Source organism: Triticum dicoccoides, chromosome 6A (genome assembly GCF_002162155.2).
Source record: "Triticum dicoccoides isolate Atlit2015 ecotype Zavitan chromosome 6A, WEW_v2.0, whole genome shotgun sequence".
In the NCBI taxonomy this organism is placed as follows: domain Eukaryota; kingdom Viridiplantae; phylum Streptophyta; class Magnoliopsida; order Poales; family Poaceae; genus Triticum; species Triticum dicoccoides.
The window spans coordinates 86,125,635-86,134,367 of NC_041390.1; positions in this window are offsets into that span (position 1 = coordinate 86,125,635).

The window sequence follows — 8,733 nt, forward strand, 5'->3', positions numbered from 1 at the left end:
GAACTCCGCCATCATGGTCCTTGCTGCATCCATCAACGTTCGGTTCTTCCTCTCCGCAACACCGTTTTGTTGAGGGGTGTAAGGTGCGGAGTATTGATGCTTGATCCCCTCATCACTAAGAAACTCATCCAAGGTGTAGTTCTTGAACTCGGAGCCATTGTCGCTTCTTATGGTCAAGATCTTTGTATTATGCTGTCGTTGAGCTTCATTTGTAAAGTTGATGACGGTTTGTTGGGTCTCACTCTTCCTCTTGAAGAAATATACCCAAGTGTATCTTGAATAGTCATCTACAATCACCAAGCAATACTTTCTACCCCCAAGACTATCAAAGTATGGAGGTCCAAAGAGATCCAAATCATGGAGCTCCAAGGGCCTCTTAAAATAGATGATAGTCGTGGGAGGGTGAGCCTTCTCATGTAGCTTTCCTTCGATGCAAGCACTCCAAGCACGATCTTTGGCAAAACTAACATTTGTTAGTCCACGGACATGGTCCCCCTTGAGAAGACTTTGCAAAGATCTCATATTGACGTGGGCTAAACGGCGCTGCCAAAGCCATCCCACGTCAACTTTAGCCATTAGGCATGTCGCGGTCTTAGTGGGTCGCTCCGAAAAGTTAATCACATAGAGACCGTTCTCGACATGCCCAACAAAGGCTACTTTAAGAGTCTTGCTCCACAAGAGGGCCACGGTATCGATATCAAAGAAAGTGTCAAAGCCCATGGTTGCAAGTTGACGAACGGAAAGTAAATTGTATGCAAGGGACTCAACAAGCATGACCTTCTCGATCGTGAGATCATAAGAGATGACCACCTTGCCAAGTCCCAATACCTTGGAGGATGAGGCGTCACCCCACTCGACATTGGTGGGCATAGATGGAACCTTGTGCACGTCCACCACCAAGTCCTTGCTTCCGGTCATATGATTTGTAGCTCCGCTATCGAGCAACCATGATCCCCCACCGGAAGCAAACACCTACAAGAGATCAATGCTTGGTTTTAGGTACCCATTTTGTAATGGGTCCTTTCATGTTAGTAACAAGGGTCTTTGGAACCCAAATAGACCATTCAATGTATTCATGAAGAGAACCAACAAATTTGGCATAAACATGCCCATCACTAGCACGACATAACACATAAGAAGGATTAAAATCACTGGCTTTGTTGGGAGGGGTGGCATTACCCTTCTTGACATTGCCACCCTTTGCATTGTTCTTCTTCTTCTCCTCGGAGGCACTCTCTCCCTCCTTCACAAAGGTTTGCATGAGAGGAGGAGGTCGTTTGTTTTTGTCATTCTTCTTCTTGTTCTTGGAGTCGGGCATGTACCCAACCCCTTCCTTGGCCACAACTCCCTTTTGGTTGATCAAGAGATCATTGAGGTTCTTCTTGCCTTGTATGCAAGTCGCAAGACCTCTCTCAAGTTGCCCCTTTAGCTTAGCATTCTCCTCAATGAGATGCACATGCTCACAACATGGGTTAGTAGCATTTGCATTATAAATTAACATCGTACGAGGGAAGGTGGCTTTTTCCTTGCTTAGCTTTACTTGAAGTTGATCATGAGACTCTTTGAGGCTAGCATGAGCACCCTTCAAGACCTTGTGAGCCTTGTCAAGTAGATCAAACTCCTCTTTGAGTCTAGCAAGATCAACCTCAAGTTTGGCCTTCTCGGAGTTTAGCACATGAGAAACAATGAGGACATGATCATAATCTTTCTTTAACTTAGCATGATCAACATTGTGTGACTCCTCAAGATCCAAACGAAGACCACGTTCTTCCTCAAGAGCATTGGAAAGATCTGAAATCTCATTAGCATAGTCACGACTATGCCCTTCCATCTTAGTGATGGTGTTTTCGTGAGCCTCGATCATGTCATTGGCTTCACCAAGTTGTTCCAAGAGAGCAACAAAGTGCTTCTTGGATTTTCCCTTGAGTTTGCCCATAAAGGCCTCAAACTCATTAGCCTCCACATTAGCTTCCTCAAGTTCATTAATGCTATCCGTCAGAGAAGGATGATTAATGATGGTAGTTTTGATGTTGGAGGTTACCTTGTTGGTGGCTTTAGCCATGAGGCACTTGGCGGTGATGCTCTCATTGGGTGAGTCGAAGAGAGACACCCGTGGAGTCGTCGCAATGGCAACGGAGGCCATGGCAACCGACTCATCACTTTCATCATCGTCATCATCCTCATTGTACTCTTCTTGTACCACCAATGCCTTGGGAGGAGTCTTCTTGGTGAAGTTTCTCTTGTTGGGGAACGACTTGGCCTTGTCCTTTCGGATGAGCTTGCCACCATTGTCTTCCCTCTTCTCATACGGGCACTCCGCAACAAAATGACTCATGTTGCCACAATTGTAGCAAGTCCTTACACGTTGCTTGATCTTCGTGCCACTTGAGTTGTTTTTGCTAAAGTTTGGCCTCAAGTTTTTCTTGCTCCAAAATTGCCTTGAAGCAAGTGCCATGTGTTCATGATACGCATACTTCGTATCTTCGGGGTTGCTCTCCTCTTCTTCCTCTTCTTCTTCTTCAACGGTGAGCTTGGCCTTCAACGGAAGGTTAGGCTTCTTTGCCCTTTGAGAACAAATCACCGCATTGTCGGCGGTCTTGTCCAAAATGTTCATGGCCACAAACTCATCCAACACTTTGCTTGAGGTTAAAGTGTGGAAGTCTAGTCTTTGACGAATGACGGAGGACATGGCCTTGTGATAGGGCATCATTGCCTTGAGGAATTTGTGCTTGATCCAATTGTCATCCGTGTCCTTGCTCCCGTGATCTCGTAGTGAGACCACGAGTTTGGTTACTCTCCAATAAAGCTCACGAGGTTCTTCATCTTCTTTCATTGCAAACTCATCGGCCTCATCTTGCACCACTTCATAGTTGGAGCGTTGAATGCTTGCGCTTCCCCGGTAGAGAGAGACAACACAATGCCATGCATCTTTGGCCAAGGCGAAGGGACGAAGATGAGGTAGGTCTTTGGGTGGAATTGCATCTTGAATGATGAAGAGAGCATTCTCATTGAATTGATTGTCCGCGGCTTCTCGAGGAGTGAAGTTGCTTGGATCATGCGGATAGAAACCTTCTTCAATGATTCTCCAAAGGTTAGTGTTCACATGATTTAAAATGACGTTTAAAGCGGTAAACCCAAGAATCAAAGTCCTCATTTTTCACAATCTTAGGGGGAGGACCGGCATGATTCAAATGAGTGGAAGGAACCGGTCCACCATAAACAAGTGGTGGTTCCACATGAGCAAAGATGTCGGTGCCATTTTTACCACTAGAAGAAGGAGCCTTTTCACTACTAGCTTCCCCCTTGTCAGCGATAGCATCCGTCACCTTGTCGGTGGGGTCACCCACTTTCAACGATGCGGTGGATAGTTTAAGCCCCTCAAGAAATTTAGTAAACATGCTTTCAACTTCGGTCGTCATGGATGTTTTCAATGTCTCCAAGGCCACATTGAACTCCTCACGAGAGACTGAGGTTCCCCCATCGCCCGTAGACGAGGTCGGATTCACACCAGAGTGTTCCTCCACACCGTCTACGGTATCAACCATACTCTTTGGACGGTAAAGTCCTTAATAAAAAGACGAGGCTCTGATACCAATTGAAAGGATCGATATGGTTGACTAGAGGGGGGTGAATAGGCAACTAACAATTTTAGCTTTTCTTTAACAATTTAAACTTTGCAACAAAGTAGGTTGTCTAGATATGCAACTAGGTGAGCAACCTATATGATGCAACAAGGATAGGAACACAAGCAAGCAAGATATATGAAACAAATAAGCTTGCACAAGTAAAGGCACGAGATAACCAAGAGTGGAGACGGTAGAGACGAGGATGTGTTGTTGAAGTTCCTTCCCTTTGAGAGGAAGTACGTCTCCGTTGGAGCAGTGTGGATGCACAATGCTCCCCAAGAAGCCACTAGGGCCACCGTATTCTCCTCACTCCCTCACACAATGCGAGATGCCGTGATTCCACTATTGGTGCCGTTGGAGGCGGCGACCGAACCTTTACAAACTAGGTTGGGGCAATCTCCACAACTCAATTGGAGGCTCCCAACGACACCACGAAGCTTCACCACAATGGACTATGGCTTTGCAGTGACCTCAACCGTCTAGGATGCTCAAACACCCAAGAGTAACAAGATCCGCAAGGGATTAGTGGGGGGAATCAAATATCTCTTAGTGGAAGTGTAGATTGAGGCCTTCTCAACCACTCCCGGGCAAATCAACAAGTTTGGTTGGCTAGGGTGTGAGATCGGGAGAAAATGGAGCTTAGAGCAATAATGGAGCTTGGGGTGGAAGAGGTAAGTCAACGGGGAAGAAGGGGACCCCTTATATAGTGTGGGACAAGGATCCAACCGTTACCCACCAACCAGCCCGCGGCCAGCGATACTACCGCGCCTGGCCAGCGGTACTACCGCAAGGCCGCGCGGTACTACTGCTTGCAACCAAGCGGTACTACCGCACGGCTGTGCGGTACTACCGTATCGTCCCACGGTACTGCCGCAACCCCAGCGACAGAAAAGATAAACAGACGCGCAGGAGATGGGGGCGGTACTTCCGCACGCATGGTACTACCGCGCCCCCCATGCGGTACTACCGCAAGGCAAAAAACCCCAGCCAGGGGGAAGGGAACTTCCATTCCTACCACAGTAGTACCGCCAAGGGGCGGTACTACTGCCTGACTGCATAGCGTGGTACTACCGCTCGGTGAAAACGGTACTACCGCGGTAGGTGCGGATGTAAAAAATTACATCCGCCTCTACTACCGCAAAGGGGCGGCACTAGCCTGGTGGGCAGCGGTAGTGCGGCTCTAGGGGAGCGGTACTACCGTGGGCACCTGCGGTACTACCGCGGATGCCTACAGTACTACCGTTTTCCTGGGAGCAGTACTACCGCGACCAACCACAACAGCCAGACAAGGGAGGCAAGAAAACGGAGGAAGCTCCAAGGAAAAAGGAGGGGACAAGAAGGAGACGTGTACGTGATGATTCCACCCAAACCTTTCCAACGCGGACCCCCTCTTAATAGTACGGCTTTCCTACGACTCAAATCCACCAAAAAGAAACGTAGAAAAGACGCCATCTTCATCAGTCTTCGAGGGGCACTCAACCGTCTTGTGCCTAGCAATGAAGTGTCTGGAATACTCAAGGCACACGATTAGTCCACAAATGTGTTGTCATCAATCACTAAAACACTTAGGGATAAATATGCCCTTACAAGTGGCAAGAGCCTAAGCTTGGGGATGCCCATGGCACCCCTAAGATAATCCAAGGACACCAAAAAGTCAAAGCTTGGGGATGCCCCGGAAGGCATCCCCTCTTTCGTCCACTTCCATTGGTAATTTACTTGGATCTATATTTTTATTCACTAACATGATATGTGTTTTGCTTGGAGCGTCTTGTATTATTTGTGTCTTTGTTTGTTAGTGTGCCACAATCATCCTTGCTGTACACACCTTTTGAGAGAGCCATACTTGAATTGAAATTTGATAGAATACTCTATGTGCTTCACTTATATCTTTTGAGCTATGTAGTTTTGCTCTATGTGCTTCACTTATATCTTTTGAGCATTATAATTTTGCTCTATGTGCTTCACTTAGATCTTTTAGAGCACGGTGGTGGTTTGTTTTAAAGAAACTATTGATCTCTCATGCTTCACTTAAATTATTTTGAGAGTCTTAATAGCATGGTAATTTGCTTAATATAAATATGCTTGGTGTTCAAGATATGTGAAATTTTCTTTTGAGTGCGTTGAATACTAAGAAAATATTGAAGCATGATAATTGTTTTGAGATATGGAGGTGATAATATTAGAGTTATGCTAGTTTAGTAGTTGTGAATTTAAATAATACTTGTGTTAAAGTTTGTGATTCCCGTAGCATGCACGTATGGTGAACCGTTATGTGATGAAGTCGGAGCATGATTTATTTATTGATTGTCTTCCTTATGAGTGGCGGTCGGGGACGAGCGATGGTCTTTTCCTACCAATCTATCCCCCCTAGGAGAATGCGCGTAATACTTTGCTTTGATAACTTCTAGATTTTTGCAATAAGTATATGAGTTCTTTATGACTAATGTTGAGTCCATGGATTATATGCACTTTTTCCCATCCTTCCACCATTGCTAGCCTCTCTAATACCGCGCACCTTTTGCCGGTATCATACACCCACCATATACCTTCCTCAAAACAGCCACCATACCTACCTATCATGGCATTTCCATAGTCATTCCGAGATATATTGCCATGCAACTTTCCACCTTTCCGTTTATTATGACACGCTCCATCATTGTCATATTGCTAGCATGATCATGTAGTTGAGATCGTATTTTTGGCAAAGCCACCATTCATAATTCTTTCATACATGTCACTCTTGATTCATTATCCTGGTACACCGCCGGAGGCATTCATATAGAGTCATATTTGTTCTAAGTATCGAGTTGTAATTGTTGAGTTGTAAGAAAAATAAAAGTGTGATGATCATCATTTTCTAGAGCATTGTCCCAAGTGAGGAAAGGATGATGGAGACTATGATTCCCCCATAAGTCGGGATGAGACTCCGGACAAAAAAAAGAGGCCATAAAAAGAAAAAAAAGAGAAAAGGCCCAAAAAAGAGAGAAGGGACAATGTTACTATCCTTTTACCACACTTGTGCTTCAAAGTAGCACCATGATCTTCATGATAGAGAGTCTCTCGTTATGCCACTTTCATATAGTAGTGGGAATTTTTCATTATAGAACTTGGCTTGTATATTCCAATGATGGGCTTCCTCAAATTGCCCTAGGTCTTCGTGAGCAAGCGAGTTGGATGCACACCCACTTAGTTTCTTTTGATGAGCTTTCATATACTTATAGCTCTAGTGCATCCGTTGCATGGCAATCCCTACTCACTCACATTGATATCTATTGATGGGCATCTCCATAGCCCGTTGATACGCCTAGTTGATGTGAGACTATCTTCCCCTCTTTTTGTCTTCTCCACAACCACCCTTCTATTCCACATAGTGCTATGTCCATGGCTCACGCTCATGTATTGCGTGAAGATTGAAAAAGTTTTGAAAAAGTTAGAGTATGAAACAATTGCTTGGCTTGTCATCGGGGTTGTGCATGATTTAAATACTTTGTGTGGTGAAGATAGAGCATAGCCAGACTATATGATTTTGTAGGGATAACTTCCTTTGGCCATGTTATTTTCAGAAGACATAATTACTTTATTAGTATGCTTGAAGTGTTATTATTCTTTATGTCAATATGAACTTTTGTCTTGAATCTTTCTAATCTGAATATCCATACCACAATTAAGAAATTTTTCATTGAAATTATGCCAAGTAGCACTCCGCATCAAAAATTCTTTTTTTATCATTTACCTACTCGAGGACGAGCAGGAATTAAGCTTGGGGATGCCTGATACGTCTCCAACGTATCTATAATTTTTTATTGCTCCATGCTATATTATCTACTGTTTTAGACTATATTGGGCTTTATTTTCCACTTTTATATTATTTTTGGGACTAACCTATTAACCGGAGGCCCAGCCCAGAATTGCTGTTTTTTTGCCTATTTCAGTGTTTCGAAGAAACGGAATATCAAACGGAGTCCAAACGGAATAAAATCTTTGGGAACGTGATTTTCTCACCGAACGTGATCCAGGAGACTTGGACCCTACTGCAAGGAAGCAAAGAGGTGCTCACGAGGGTAGGCCCCCCCCCTAGGGCGCGCCCCCCTGCCTCGTGGGACCGTCGGTGCTCCACCGACGTACTCCTTCCTCCTATATATACCCACGTACCCCCAAACGATCAGAACAGGAGCCAAAAACCTAATTCCACCGCCGCAACTTTCTGTATCCACGAGATCCCATCTTGGGGCCTGTTCTGGAGCTCCGCCGGAGAGGGCCGTCATCACGGAGGGCTTCTACATCATCATAGCCTCTTCGATGAAGTGTGAGTAGTTTACCTCAGACCTTTAGGTCCATAGTTAGTAGCTAGATGGCTTCTTCTCTCTTTTTGGATCTCAATACAATGTTCTCCCCCTCTCTTGTGGAGATCTATTCGATGTAATCTTCTTCTTTTGCGGTGTGTTTGTTGAGACCGATGAATTGTGGGTTTATGATCAAGTCTATCTATGAACAATATTTGAATCTTCTCTGAATTCTTTTATGTATGATTGGTTATCTTTGCAAGTCTCTTCAAATTATCCATTTGGTTTGGCCAACTAGATTGGTAGTTCTTGCCATGGGAGAAGTGCTTAGCTTTAGCTTTGGGTTCGATCTTGCGGTGTTCTTTCCCAGTGACAGAAGGGGTAGCAAGACACGTATTGTATTGTTGCCATCGAGGATAACAAGATGGGGTTTATTTCATATTGCATGAATTTATCTCTCTACATCATGTCATCTTGCTTAAAGCGTTACTCTGTTTTTAACTTAATACTCTAGATGCATGCTGGATAGCGGTCAATGAGTGGAGTAATAGTAGTAGATGCAGAATCGTTTTGATCTACTTGTCACGGACGTGATGCCTATATACATGATCATGCCTAGATATTCTCATAACTATGCTCAATTCTGTCAATTGCTCAACAGTAATTTGTTCACCCACCGTAGAAAACTTATGCTCTCGAGAGAAGCCACTAGTGAAACCTATGGCCCCCGGGTCTATTCTCATCATATCAATCTCCATCACTTTAATCTTGTTTTGCTATTTACTTTGCTTTTACTTTTTACTTTGCATCTTTATATCAAAAAT